Source organism: Podarcis erhardii (assembly GCF_964252035.2).
Source record: "Podarcis erhardii genome assembly, chromosome: 10".
Classification (NCBI taxonomy): Eukaryota; Metazoa; Chordata; class Lepidosauria; order Squamata; family Lacertidae; genus Podarcis; species Podarcis erhardii.
Window position 1 is genome coordinate 37,391,913 of NC_138500.1, and position 16,094 is coordinate 37,408,006.

General features: G+C 42.1%; 1 long non-coding RNA gene across 5 annotated transcripts in view; it reads right to left on the reverse strand.

The window, feature by feature from the left end:
* The window catches only part of LOC309351011, an 85,147-nt gene that overhangs the window by 68,190 nt on the left and 863 nt on the right, over positions 1–16,094 (reverse strand). For all 5 annotated transcript variants that reach the window (XR_014160639.1, XR_014160640.1, XR_014160641.1 and 2 more), the window contains exon 2: positions 13,611–13,804. This is a non-coding gene — a long non-coding RNA (uncharacterized lncRNA). The remainder of the gene's footprint in view (positions 1–13,610; positions 13,805–16,094) is intronic.

The window sequence follows — 16,094 nt, forward strand, 5'->3', positions numbered from 1 at the left end:
ACTGCTAGGTTGGCAGGAGCAGGGACCAAGCAACGGGAGCTCACCCCGTTGCGGGGATTTGAACTGCCGACCTTCTGATTGGCAAGCCCTAGGCTCTGTGGTTTAACCCACAGCGCCATCCGCGTCCTCTTGGGGAATAGTTGGCAGGCGGTTAATTTTTAGCCACACTGCAACATATGGAGTTGGTCATGTTAAATGACACTGCATGCATAAGTCAGCATGGATTAAAAAAAACACATGAACACACAATTTCAAATTAAATGCCATAATTTAAAACAGTTATTAGAAAAAATTCCAAGTCTAACCAAGCAATCCATAAAATTAATCAAATGCATTTAAAACACAATCAAAACTAGCAGTGAAATAACCACTAATGATAAAACCAGCCCAAGTTCTTACTTATTTTCTTACATTTTTAAATCTTATTATCTTTCTTACATCATGGAACCCAGGTGGCTTCTCAGACCTTCATGCATGCAAGCCTTGTGATGCAGCAGCAAAAAAATTCTAACGTTATTCTAGACTGCATCAAAAGAAGTATAGTGTCCAGGTTCAATTGAAGTAATAGTACCACTCTATTCTGCTTTGGTCAGACCACACTGAGAGTGTTGTGTCCAGTTCTAGGCACCATAGTTTAAGGATACTGACAAGCTGGAACGTGTGCCGGGGAGAGAAACAAAGATGATTTGGGTGCCAGAATTTGTGGATGCAAGCCACCCATCATTTCTTGATGTAGTAAGTGTTGGAATTTAATCAGTGTTTGAGAATTAAACTGCAACCACTGAACTCCCAGATCCAGCAGGGATTCAAGAAGGAAACAACATAGGTTAACTTCCTCATGAGGTAATCACCTGGTCATGGCCGAGACATTAACCAAGTGCTTTTTCCCCCTAGGGGGACACATACCCCTAAACATTTTGTGAATCTTTGTACTTTTGTCCATTTACTGTATTTATATTTCCCAATTTGAACTATAAAATGGTGATTTTCTTGAGTGAAAATGAGAGTACCCCTAAACAAGCACTGCATTAATTTAACAAAAGATGAGCCATCAGGACATTCAGTGCCAGACAACCTATGTGTTTGTGTTGCCCCTCCTCCAGCTGTGTGTTAGTGGACAGAGAAAAAAAGGGCTTAGGGCTTCAGTTTGGATGATGTAGGCAGGAGGGCAATTGTTTCACTGGGTTAGCGGAGACAAGGAAGAAGAGCAGGGCCCGGGGGGGGGGGGGCAAGAGCACCATGTGGACTTACTGTGACAGACTGTAACAAAGAAACAAGAGAGCATGGCTGATTTCTGTCCTTAGACCCAAGCCTGATACACCTATGGGAAAAGCAAGAGACCCTCTTGGAGTATAATGCTTTGAACCCTTCCATCTAGACTCAGGTTGCAGACATGTGTAATAAAACATATATCATAAAGACACCAGTGTCTCTGCTGTGCCTCATGATCCATTGCTCATGGAGACTGGGCTGGCATGTAGCTGTACAGTACTGTACAATGCTAATTCTCAGTATAAAAAGCTTTACAAGGCACCAAGGATCACATGTTCCAGTGATAAATGCCTCTGAAGGTGTTCTGATCCTCAGAGATAATGCTGTTATGTGGTGTGGGAAGCCTGGCTCATAAATTGTATTCTTTATGATAACGAGAAAGGTATGAGTTTATTCTGAAAACATCTGCACAGTAAAATGAGTGCATTTCCTCTTGCAGCAGAATCTCTTCACATGTTGCATGTAGAAAGCTAAATCTGGTTGGTTTGTCACTGCTCAACATGTTTTCGGCAATAACTGTAGTTCTCTAAAGCTAGGAGCAGGGACCTTTTCATTCTGAGGGCTGCATCCCTTGCTGGGCAACATTCTGCAGGCCACATGACAGTGGTTTGCTAGTTTCTACCCACACTCACACACCCATTTCTTTCGTACATCCAGGCAAGGAAGAGGCATTATCAGAGTTCAAGGATACATTCCAGCTAGTCAAAAACACCAGCTGGAATTCAAAGCAGGGTCTGTGGCCTCAGGAGAGAGGGCAAGGGTGTGTGGCCTGCGGACAATCCCAAGGGCCAGATAGAGAGGACAGAAGGGCCACATTTGAACCCCTCTGGCTTACATTTAAAAAACTACAGAATGTGGATCACTTAAAATGGTAACATGTGCACGAATGCTTTCTCTATGTTTGAAATGAGGACCTTTTTTCAATAGCCCAGCTTGCTGGGAGCCGTGGGGGTTATGGTGACAAAGTGGGTCATTGCCCCCTGCTGTATCTTTGGTGTCAATGTTGAGAAAGCAGGAAGGGAACTGAAGACTAGCTTTGATTAAAATGTCCATGCTCCAAATAGCCAAAAGTCACATTTTAAAGCTGAGTCATCGCAAATTGCTTCCCAAGGTGAGGGAGAGTAAAAGCCATTTGGTTTACATGAGAGAGAATTAAATTACGTGCTTAACTGTGGCTGGGTCATGCCCTCCACACTGTGCTGTTAGGACTCAGTCTATCTGAAATTACTTATAAATATTTATATCTAATTGCATCCTTCAAAACAAGAGAACTACCTGCTTTTCGATCCTACCTTATAAAGAGTTATGTGAATCTATAACACTTGAATAAATGTCGTATATATTGTAAGCTTTAGATTACAATTCTAAGAGTGGAACCAGCAACTGGCAAGAAGGATTTGATATAGAACAATAACAGCAATTGATGGTGTTTCATTTACCGTATTTTTCGCCCTATAAGACACACTTTTCCCCCTCCAAAAATGAAGGGGAAATGTGTGTGCGTCCTATGGGGCAAATGCAGGCTTTCCCTGAAGCCTGGAGAGCGAGGGGGGTCGGTGCGCACCGACCCCTCTCGCTCTCCAGGCTTCAGGAAGCTATCCACTAGCCGTGGGAGACCCAGCTCTCCCAAGGCTAGCGGAGACCTTGCCGGCACCCAGAAGCTTGGGACGCGCTGAGCTCCGCACGCCCCAAGCTTCGGGATTAGCGCAGCACTCCGCTAGCCCTGGGAGAGCCGCGCGGCTCTCCCACAGCTAGCGGAGACCTTGCCAGCACCCAGGAACTTGGGGCGCGCTGAGCTCCACTCACCCCAAGCTTCGGGATTAGCGCAGTGCTCCGCTAGCCCTGGGAGAGCCGCGCAGCTCTCCCACGGCTAGCGGAGACCTTGCCAGCACCCAGAAGCTTGGGGCGCGCTGAGCTCAGCACGCCCCAAGCTTCGGGCTTAGCGCAGCGCACCTGGGGGGGGAAAAATAAATTTTTTCCCCTTTATTTCCCCCCCAAAAAACTAGGTGCGCCCTATGGGCCGGTGCGTCCTATGGGGCAAAAAATACGGTACATCATCCTCTCATATGGATCTATGATAACAGCTCCAGTTTACTGGGTTCATGCTGAACTCGTGGGGATCTGATAAGTGACTTTTTGCTAGACTACATTAACCTTGAACGTTATACTTGCAGTTAGCTACTGAACTCCCAGAAAAGAGCTAATTCATTCATCTCTTCTACTACCACCCCCCCCCTTCTTGTAAGTTATTTGCAAGTAGATTGGGCCACTGGCACCTTATCATGCTATGACTTTAGTCTTGTTGGTACCATGTGTCAAGTGCAGTGTCAAGACTTTTTCTTCCTTGTATGCTGCAGCATGCCCAGTCCTGTCCTGTAATTGATTTATTGTACTCACTGTGCTTTAAACATTAACCTGCAGTTTCTGATGGAGCTGGATTAACAGTCCACTGCACCCAGATGTGCATGAACTAAGCAAAGAAGTGTAGGCAACTCATTAGTCACGAATTGCATTCTAACTCTCCATGCCCAGAGAGCCTGCTGCTCCACGGGGTGACTGAGTTCAGCAAGTACCAACGGATTGCGCCTCCAACCAAAATGACATGCAAACTGCATTTCCTTGCAAATATTCCTTGTTAGCTTTGTGCCTCCCTTGCCTTTTCCCTTCTCCTCCCGTCTCTCACTCCCACTTCTTAAATTTAGACCATAAGCTCCTCTCTGCTTATCTTTGTCATTTATATATAAATAGGAATAAAGACGCAGAAGGAATTATCCAATGCTAGGTGGTAACATCATTATATCCTATAGCCTGGGTGTTGGGATCTAGAATGACAAGGAGGGAGTCAATGGCAGGGAGTGGGAAGACATGACTGAAGTGGAGTCCCACCCCCCACCCCCAATATCAAGGGAACAACTTGGGATCAGGTGTAGATCTCCAAGCATTTCATGTATCCTCAGATGTATCCTAAGGTAGGTCTTGAAACGGCAAGTGATTTCTGGTATACTGTTATCACAACCAGGGCCAGCCTGATTGCAGAAACACTTGAAGCAGTTGCTGGGGGGTGGGGGTGGCTGGTACTATTATGAGTGGCAGTGAAATAACATATGCTCTGAGATGTGGGCCATTTGCAACATCACAATTCTTGGATTGAGTGCAGCTGTGTTGGAACAAGAGAGCTATGCCCTTATGTACGTCCTCTGTGACACTGAAAAGGATTCTGGGATGGCAAAATGGCTGCAGGGTGCTTAGTTAGCTGGATGGCAAAGTGTCTAAGACTAACTCAGACACCATTTCTCTTCTCTTGATCTTCACTAGACAAGTGTTTATTTTATACACATTGCGTACAGATAGCCAGGCCTGTTTTCCTCTCAGCTTTTCTCTGGTCTGTTCCTCATACCTCCCTCATGAAATCCCTTTCCCCCATCTCCTCAGCTGCCACAAAACTCCCTGTCTGGCTGGAATCTGCAGCCAATCAGTCTCTGCTGTCACGCAGACCAATTAGAATGAATTTACCTGACCCAAGCCCCACCTAATAAATATTCAAAGCAATCCTCCCTCTTTCTCCTCTCCGAACCTGCCGCCAAACAGCTACTGCTAAACAGGCTTGCTATATACAGAAATTGACAGTCACAGAGGTCACAAGATATTTGTTCCTTCAAAACACATAGACATATATACAGCATTTCCCCACAGCAGGTCTCCTCAGGCAGCCCAGTTTACCCTCAGTTCTGTTCAATAAATCATGCCAGATTAAGGAGATACCTTTTAAATCTGCATTTAATTGCTTCCCCCTAAAGTGTGCCATAGGGCAGAGGCTGCACGAAGGACTTGACGATGCCTGTCTTCATATTCCTTAACATCATAAAAGAGAGGGTTGCACAATTCTTGGCAAGACTTTGTAATCTCTTCAGGAAATTGTAGTGTTCACTATGACAACATCCTTAGCTGAAATATGCTAGCATTTTTGCCAAAATTATGACCACAAATTATACGGCTACAGGAAGCAATCCAGGAAGAAAGAAGAGAGGGTTCCTCCTTTCAGACAGTCCACCCACTTATGGGATCAACTGGCTCCATGACCTTACTGTCTTGGATCACAAAGCAATACATTAGTGTTGTTGAGTTTTGCGCTATCTCTCTCTCTCTCTCTGTGTGTGTCTAAGAGTGGGGAGTTTGGCTGTATGCTTCTCTCCTAATTCCTGGATATTTTATTATTTAGTATTTATCAGTTATTTCCCACCTTTTCTCCAAGGAACTCAAGGTGGTGCACAACCCAGTGAGCTTCATAGCCGAGTGGAGTTTGAACCCTGGTCTCCCATGTTCTAGTCTTAACCACTATACCCATTTGTCTCCCTCAATAATACTGGCTTAACTTTGCATCTTGGCTCTTCAAAGCCCTCTGCTGACTGAGGTATCATTCGTTTGTATGGCTTTTTCAGTGGCAGAAAGCTCTGAGGGAGGCTGGAGCTCTCCTGGCGGAATGAAAAGATTGTATAATATATTTTGTGTTTGTTCTCAAATGAACCTAAGCTGTCTGGAAGATGCCCTTCTCTATTATTCAGCAATCTCTTCATCTTTCACCTTGCTGCTGGCTGCCTTATGAAACTTTTACACTATGCATGTTTGACTGACACAGACATAAGCAGCAACCCACTTTAAAATATAGGCATTTGGAATGCCGTTTGCATTTTGTTTACTCTTTAGGTATGAAAAGGTTCCCTGTGTTAGAGGCACACTCCTTTTGCCTGGAACACAAAACAACACAGCAACAGAGGTGATTCTCTAGAATTATAAATTTGTACATGGAGGTGTTGCTGGGTACTTAAAAGTCTTGGGGTACAGAAGATGTGGCTGTCTGGGGTCTCACTGGCACTCTGCTTTGCCCCCAGCCACCCTGTAAGGTGGAGGGAAGGTTTAAAAATGGGGAAATAGGCAGATGTTTTGGGCTCCACCACTAGCAATGCCCCTTGCTATGACATTCAAAAACACCCCTCACCAAAGGCTTCTTATAAAATTTGGCAGCCATGGGATAAGAGGACTCATCCTCTTAAGAATTGGTAACTGGTATAAAAACAGGAATCTGGGGTGGAATCTAAACATATATAAAAATGTTGTGAAAATGCTATAAAAAAAGTTTTGAAAAAAGAATATTGCATTTGCCATAGCTCACTATCGCCATCTAGTGTCACATTTGTATAATGCACTTTACAACACATTTAAAACATTTTATTTTCAGCTGTACAGCTGAGTCCTGAAAACATTTTTCACAATGCTAGGAAGGTTAAAAAAACAGCCTTGAGACTGGTGCTTTTTAATTTGTCCGTAAATAAACTGTACTGATTATGGGATGTATGGCCCTGGGCTCCTTAATACACGGTCTAAACCTTCTGGTTTTACCATTGTTGGCTGGGATAAAGTGACACTGTAACTGCTCCCATGCCACAAAGGTAATGTGGAACTGAGCCACCCACAGACAAGTCAAACACAAAACATCTCCAGTAGCCACCTTAACATCAAGATGCTAACAGCCTGTCTAATTTCAGCTTGCTTCTGAGTCCAGAGGGCTGGAGCTGCAACACTAAAACATACCTGCTTCCTGCTTTGCAGGCCTTTTTTCATCTGACCTAGGAGGGTGGGGCCTTGATTGATTCCAGCTTCAAAAGCAGAGGCTGCTGAACAGACTCTTGGGTTGAAGTATTGTTTAGGGGCTTTTGTTTGGGCAGCGGTGGCAGCATGGAGGGGTTGTTGTTGTTGTTGTTTCTTTTTCTTTTTTGTATCTTTATTTTAGATCTTATGGTCTTACTGTTTACGTGGACATTGTTTCATTTGGTTTTTTACCGTTTGATGTTTTATTTATGTTCATTATTTTTTGTTATGTTTGCAATTACGGTATGTCTTTTTTCATGTTGCAGACTGGTTTTAACTATGGAAAGCTGGAATACAAATAAAATCATGAATGTATATTAGCACTCCCTGGTAAACTGTACCTTCTTGCCTGATGCTGGTATTTAGCTTGTCTCTATGCCTTTGTCGGGTGATCTGGGTTTGTTGCACTGATGTGATCTTTCCTGATTGCTGATGCTATGTATTTCTGGCACAACAAACAGCATGTGGTAGGGCAAAAGGTTTAGAAAATTCTGGGGGCTAGATGGAGATTGTCATGGGGCTCGCTATATAATTCTGTTTACAGCTTTAGGTGTCAAACTCTCCTAGCTCTTTTCACCTGTTGTGCATTTGCACCACACTGAGCCCGACAGTGAAAGTGCAGCTACATTGAAAAGGCTGTAAATATTTCTGCAGGAAAGATTATTGAAAACCTGGCTTTGCATATACAGAATGAGTAATAGCCCTCTGAGAATCAGACATGGAGGAAAATGTATACTGCTTGCCATGGCAAATATCTCTAGCAACATCATGGTGCCTCTGCTTGGTCCTATCAGATGAAGGCAAATAGCAGAATGTTGTCTTCAGCAGCTGAGCTTATTGTCTAACACATCTTTTCACACAGCATTGTGACCTGGGACCGGCTCAATTTTCATGTTTTATCATCACATAATTTCTTAATTAGTGCGTACAATGTGCTCATAATCTATTGATAAAAGAAAGATGCCTCTAATTACCATAAAATGGTGAGTCACACATAACCTTTTAAGATTATTAAAATGAAGGAAAAGGCAGATAAGTGTGCATCACTTTGAAAAGGGAAAGGAAAAGTTGAGGGGCAGATGTGATCCTCTTGAGTATATTTTATCACATGGAACTTAATGGGCATGAAGCATATTTAAAGGTGAAAGGTAAAGGACCCCTGGACGGTTAAATCCAGTCAAAGGCGACTATGGGGTGTGGTGCTCATCTCGCTTCAGGTTGAAGGAGCTGGCGTTTGTTCACAGAGAGCTTTCCGGGTCATGTGGCCAGCATGACTAAACTGCTTCTGGCACAACAGAACACCGTGACGAGTGCCAGAAAGCATGGAAATACTGTTTACCTTCCTGTGATAGCAGTACCTATTTATCTACTTGCACTAGTGTGCTTTTGAATTGCTAGGTTGGCAGAAGCTGGGACAGAGCAACAGGAGCTCACCTTGTTGCGCAGATTTGAACTGCCGACCTTCCAATTGGCAAGTCCCAAAGGCTCAGTGGTTTAGACCACAGCGCCACCCGCGTCCCTGAAGCATATTTATGGTAGAGACAGGAGTTCAGCATTATCCATTTGCCAAGCCCTGCACTGCACTTCAGCTAATTTCTAAGCGAAGTGCTGTGAGGGGAAAATTAATGAAATAATTAAATATTCCTGGGCATAGTAATTATTATGACACACTTTCAAAGCATTATTTGTATCTGGAGAATTTTCACACCCATTAGCAATTGGGATTAGTACATTTTCAGGGTAATATGCAGGAATTCAACCCCCCAACCCAATTTAATGATTTTTTACTTCTTGAGACTACATAAATTTCTGTAATTTACTTGTCTAGACAGCTTCGCTACAGTCTGCTGTCTCCTCAACAATGTATGTTGCCCAATTGTCTGTCATCTCCCCAGGCTGCAGCAGAAAGCATACATTTCTCATGGTTTTATTTATTCCAAATTTTCAACAATATTTCCAAATAGGTTAGTTTGTATTTCTGTCAGGGCTTTATTGCATGACTCACTATAATTCATCATATTTTCCTATTCTTTCTTTACAATTTATTCTTAGCTCTTTTCTTGACATCTCACACCTTAAATTCAAAATGGAAGTTGCAGTAAATAGGTGAAGGATCTGCCGATGCAGACAATATCTTGCTGAATTTCCTCCCAGCTCCTGCTGGGTCTCTTGTGTTTCTCAGGCCGCACTCAGGATCCCACCAACCTGAACCCTACTTAACTCTGCTTGTAGATTAGAAGGATATTATTTTGCCATGAAAACATGTGACTTAAACATCCATTGCACATTGTTCTGAGCTGGGTGGGTTATACCTCTTTACAAACAGGCCAGAGTTAGTTTGAAAATATATTAGTGGAATCATTTCCCCACCCCCTTTTGAGTTCAGAACTGTAAATTTATAATTGTGATCTCTGTTTTTATTTACTGAGAGAACTCAAGCTGAACATACTGTTTTCAATAACTGCTTTTATTTTTGAAATCTATTTTCCCCTTCCTTTTTGTGCTTGGATCAGTTTAGTTCAAACTAGGACGTCTCTATAGTGTCTCTGGGGTTTGAAATCACATAGAAGAGATGTACATATTTTAAGGGCATTGCACTGTAACTCCACTTCAGTTTATAATTTTAAAGATTCCGTTTACATGCTCCATTGCATCCGAAAGGCAACTAGAGTGTGCATTGCCCTATGATTTTGATTTCGAGTAGGTTACTTATTTATTAATTTTAGTACGTCTATGTCCCAGCATTCTTCAACTCAGATGTACATGGGGTCTGTGGGTGAACCCTCATCTAGGCACAGATCAGGCCTGTGTAGTGTCAGCAAAATGGCTCCATCATGTGTCTCTGTGTGGATGACCTTCCTGAACGGACACACTGCCCTACGGCTTATACCAAGTAAACTGTCTGGGAGCAAAGATGACAAACTTAATTTCACACTGTGCTTTATAGAAACACACACCCTCTTCTGGCTAGGAATACATGCAGCTCTTTTTTGGCGTTTTTGTAAAAAAAAAAAAAAAGAAGTTCAACAATTTTGGGGTTTTCTTAAAAAAGCTCAACAACTCTAGCCAAGGAAACTACTTTGGGACTGTGTGCACCCTCTTGTGGCTGAGGAGTGATCATCTACCCTCCTGCAGCTCCAATTTAAGGCAGCCAATCATTTCAACATCAGCTACTGACAGCAGACACCTGATCAGGTTTCATTTGTTTATGACTGTACAAATGAGAACTTCAAGGGAATATTACGCAACCATCAATACCATTTCTGTGCATCTTTCCTTCCTGTGTTTTGCTATTGCCTCTGTGAAACCTGTTTTGAATATTTTTGCAGCACATGGGACAGCTGAAGCTAGCACCCAGAAATCTGACCACTCATATTTGGGTGAGACTATCATAGTCTGTGATAAGCAACACATTTATTCAAACAGTTTTGGCATGGTTTTAAGTTTTAAAAATACATATACCCACTTTTTTCCTCATTTGGATGTCCCATTACCATCTCAAACTCAACCTGTCCAAAACTGATCCACTTCTCTCTCCTCAAAAGCATTCCCCTCCTTGATTCCTCTTCCTATCCACCAACAACATCCCCTGTTGATCAGGCATGTAAGTCTTGGCTTCATCTTCAATTATTCTATTGACTTTCCTCTCCATACTCAGTGTGCTACCAAGGCAAGTAACTTCTCCCTGTATAAAAGGTGTGTCCCATAGTCCCTCCATCCTTCCACTGTGTAGTTCAGATTTCAGATCTGTTGCCAGTGTTATTCTGCAAGGCAGAATATACACTGAGGACAAATTATTATTATTATTATTACCACTACATGAAATAATCACTTACGAATCTTTTAAAAAGAAAAGCACAGGGTGACCTACTCTTTTACAGCACAGGCCTACCATTTCAAAAATATTGCGTTAATATTTTCTTTGAACAGTGTGTGCTCTCCATCTGTATAATCTTAATGCTACAATAGGAGTTCTGTGACATACTGAAGGCTGCACTCTCTCCCAAGGCTGTGGAAGACTCTCCAACTACCTCCGTAACCTCTCCCAAGGCCGCTGAACCTGTGCCTCTGAACGCTCTTCCAAAGCGAGTGCATTGGCAGGCGAGATTGCTGACAGTCCCCCCCTCCCAGCCCCTTCTGACATCCCCCCCTTCTCCTCCACCCCTTTTCCAGCCAAAAACATAAATATACAAGTTATGCTTACACTACACTGTAGTCTACTAAGCTAAGCTCCACTGGTTGCAGGGGCGGGAGGGGGAAAACTCAGCCCCAGACTTAGTCAGCTCCACTCCCATGGCCAGAAAAGGGGTGGCAGGGTGGGAGCTTCCTTCTCCTGGAAGCAGCCAGACTGCCTGCACCTTGCATCCTCATAAGCAGCAATATCTGCAAAGCACAATAAAGCAAACCACAATACAACAAGGTATGCCTGTACAATATTCAAAATTTTAAAAACCCCTTCCCGCGGAAGCTGATCTGAAACTGCATGTCAAACAACTGCTATTTCATTTATTTTACTTTTTAAAAATGTCTAGGTCTCTAAATCTCTAATCTTAGGTATATATAGAATCACAGCATTGTACAGTTGGAAGGGACCCTGGGGGATCATCTAGTCCAACCCCCATTTCTTATATATGATTTCTTATATATTGTATTGTATTGTATTAGAATTGGAATTGCATAGAATACAAAAATAATATTATAAGAAATAAAAGAAGCAATTAAAATACCATAAAAAACAAATGTGAATATTTAACATGATTGATGTGCCATGGAACACCTTGCAGACAACAGTTTGGAAACCCCGATATTACATTGTGGTGCTAAGCAAACATGTAAAGGCTATGAATTCATTTATCTTAATCACAGTCATAAAACTGAGAGACTCCTAACTGCAGATAGGATGAGGCATAGAACCTGAGTTCCACTGCAAGGAGAAATGGGAATGGACAGGTGGGGGAACTGTTTTCAGAAAACCTCCCAATAGAAAGAAAAAATAGGGAAGAGGTGAAGGATATAAGTGACAGGGATTAACACACATTAAATAACAGAAACACAGGGAAAGATGAGATCATGGAATAGATGATTTAGTGGGGGAGACAAATGCACCTCCAAAGTAGATTTTTTTCAAAGCACATGGGGACTTGGCTGATGCAGGTGTCAAAGGATGGAGTGGTTTGTGGACAAGGGCAATGTATCTATAATTATATACAGTACTGGATGTCTTCACAATGCAGCCAGAAACCTGCCATGTGTGTCAATCACAGGCACTGCTGCCAAACCTTGAGCACAGCATGTCCAAGGGATTATGATATGACACTGGAGCAAAAAGTTGGGAGCAAATCTATTACTAATACTTAGAAAGAAAAAAAAGAACATCGGAATAGACCTCCTGGATCAGGCTAAAGACCCTTCCAGTCTGGCTTCTAGTTCTCACAGTGGCCAACCAGATGCCCAATGGAAACCCACAAGCTGAACCTGAACACAACAGTGCTCTCCCCACTTGCTGACACCCAGCAACTGCCATTCAGAGGCAGACTGCTTCAGCTATGGGGGCAAATAGCCATTGATAGCCTTACGCTCTATGAATATGTCTCATTCAATTTTAAAGTCTTCCAAGTTGGCCATCACAACCTCTTGCTGGAGTGAATTCCACAGGTTAACTATATGTTGTGTGAAGAAATACTTTCTTTTGTCTGCCTGAAGCTTCCAATATTCCATTTCATTGAATGTCCATGACTTCTGGTGTTCTGGGGACGACGATGACAAAACCTTTTCTCTGTTCACTTTCTTCACACCATACATAATGTTACACACTTCTATCATGTCTCCTCTTACCTGCCTTTTCTCTAAACTAAAAAGTTCCAAATGATGTAACGTTTCCTAACAGTAGAGTTGCTCCTTCACCTTGATCTTTTGAGTTGCTGTTTTCTGAATCTTCCCAATTCCACAATATCCTTTTTGAGGTGGGTCGACCAGAATGCTACAAATTATTCCAACTGTGGTCGCACCATAGATAATAGCAGTTCTTACTGCAGTTTCGTTTTCAATTCCTTTCCTACTGATCCCTAGCATGGAGTTTGCTTTATTTCACAGCTGCCACATACTGGGTTGACATCTTCACTGAGCTATCTTCTATGACCCCAAGGTCTTGCTCCAGGTCAGTCACTGCCAGTTCAGACCCCATAAACATATATATGAAATTAAGATGTTTTGTGCTGACTTGCATCCCTTTATACTTGTTTACATTGCATTACACCTGCCATTTTACTGCCTATTCACTCAGTTTGGAGAGATCCTTTTGGACCTTTGCAATCCCTTTTACTTTCAACCATCTTGAACAATTGGTTATGCTCAGCAAACTACCTCACTGCTCACTCCTAACTCTAGATCATTTGTAAACAAGCTAAAAAGCACAGGTTGAAATACTGAACTCCAAATACTTTCTACATCCCACATTAGGAGACTTGTCCATTTATTCCTATACTCTGCTTCCTGTTCCTCAACCAGTTACTGAACAGCAAGAGGACTTCTCCTCTTATTCCATTACTTCTAAAGTTACTCAAAAATCTTTGGTGAGGTACTTTGTTGAAAGTTTTTTGAAAATCTAAGTACACTGTGTCAACTGGATCACCTCTATCTATATGCTTGTTGACACTCAAAAAACTCTAAACAGTGAATGAGACAGGATTTACCCTTGCAGAAGTCATGTTGGTCAGGGCTGGCGCAGCCATTAGGTGGGTTTTTCTTCTTCAAGACTTGCTCTTTTATATGCTTGGAAATTCTATCTTTTTTCCACCAAGAACAGATGTAAGGCTAACTTGCCTGCAATTTTCAGGATTCCCCCTTGGTTTGCTGATGTTTCCAGTCCTCAGATATGAAGGCTAATCTTAGGGACAAATTACATATTTTTGTTAGAATGTCAGCAATTTCACATTTGAGTTCTTTAAGAATTCTCAAGGGGATGCCAGTCAGATCCAGTGATTTGACAGTTTTTCTTTTCTTTCTGAAGACTGACATAACACCCACACCATACATTTAATACACTTATACTCACAGCTTTCCCACAAAGTATCATGGAACTGTAGCTTGTTAAGGGAGCTGAAAGTTGTTAGGTGACCAATCACAGAGCTACAGTTCCCAGTTTTGCTCTTTATAGATGGCATATCTGCAACATTCCTAAAATATAGCACCTTCCTTGAAGCTGCAGGAGTCTCTTATGTCAGTACCTCACACACTGAGAGTAGACACCCACGGAAAGGTGGGCCCATGCATAATGTTCATGGAAATGAGGTTCAGGTCTGATGTTTGCAGACAGTTCTTACTTCATAGTAATAATAATAATAATATTTTTTTTTCAGTTTTAGAGAAGATTTAAATTAGTTCTTCTGTTCTAAGAGAATACTTAATTCAATGTAGTATGAGGTGAGCTAATTGTGAAGCACTGGGTCCTAAAATGTTATTTTTTTCTATGTGAACAATGGCAGGATATAATTCCTCTGAGTCATCTACTAAAATATTCCAAGATTTTGACCTTAATTAAACTGCATGGTGTCTAATTATTGCTTTTGTAAATTTTAATACCAACTACTTAATAAGAACCAAAACAACTAATTAATACCTCATTTATGTTTTTCCTGTTTTCATATGAAACTTTTAAAACAATCTACAAGCAGGCTTCAAATAGACATTTCACATCATCTGTGTCCATAAGCAATGTTAAACCATGGTTTAAAATAAATGTGCTGCATGGGGAAGAAGAAGAAGAAGAGGAGGAATTTGGACTTGATATCCTGCCTTTCACTCCCCTTAAGGAGTCTCAAAGCGGCTAACAATCTCCTTTCCCTTCCTCCCCCTAAACAAACACTCTGTGAGATGAGTGGGGCTGAGAGATTTCAGAGAAGTGTGACTAGCCCAAGATCACCCAGCAGCTGCATGTGGAGGAGCGGGGACACGAACCCGGTTCACCAGATTATGAGTCCACCGCTCTTAGCCACTACACCACACTGGCCTGGACATAAACCAAACTCTGGCCTGTTGCTATGTGCAATCCTGGGACCATGGTTTATTTCCATGGTTTGTTTGGTGGTGAACCAAAGTTTGTTCTTCATGGATTTGTTTGGAGGAAATTCAAAATATAAACTTTTAGGAAAAAGTGGCTTCTTCCTTATAATACAATTTCCCCCCTTAATGAAGCTTGGTGGCTCTGAATAAAACTCAAGAAAACTAAAGAACTGGTTGAAAGGATGTGTTTTTCCCGTTTCCCTTATTTTTAAACTTTACTTAATCCTATGTTATACTGGCCTTGATCCAGATAAAGAGATGCAAGTGTGTACAACACATTGGATCAGAAATCATACATTAACTGGATGCACATCTAAAGGCAGATGATGCATTTCTATGCTGTACATTGGAATGTGCAGCTCCCATTCACATCATTTGGTTTTAGTGGGAAGAACCATCACCATGGACACAATAGGGTTTCCTTTTGAGTAAACACCCATACATCTGTCACAAGACTCAAAAGTGATAGACTTTCTCTGGAAGGAAGAGCAAAGAAAGTGCTGCAAGAGTAATTAAGAAATTTCCTGTTCACTACAATTCTGTGACTTGACAGTTAAGAGGTTTGCTGTTATAATAAGAGGATTTCCCCAGGTTTTCCAAGCAGCTTGCCCTAGAGAATTCAAACTACAACTCCCATAAGTGCTGGCAATCACTGCCCATTGCCCCTGCTCTCTCTGGTCAATGGGAGCTGTAGTCACAACAACATATTTGGATGGTTCCCTTTGGAGGAAGGCTGACTGGGCCCACATCATCTTCACAGCCACAGTGAAGATAGTAATCTCTATAGTCCAGAACTCCAGATAACAAATAGCACTGAGATTTGCAGCTGCTGGCCCTTCCTTCCATCACCATTTGCCACCTTTTAAATGCCCTTCTAATTTTGCCAGCTACATAGTAATCTTCCCCCACAAGCAGCCTAGCTACAGCCTCTGGATGAACCTCAAGGGTAGCTAATACTAATATTTATACCCCACTTATCTGTCTGGGTTGCCCCAGCCCTCTGGAACTTTAGAAGTCCCTGTGATCTTTTGATCATCCTGTCAAGAACAGCCTCTAACTAAAGCAGAAATAAATCATTTTACAACCCCCAAAATCAACAATCATTGAAACACTTT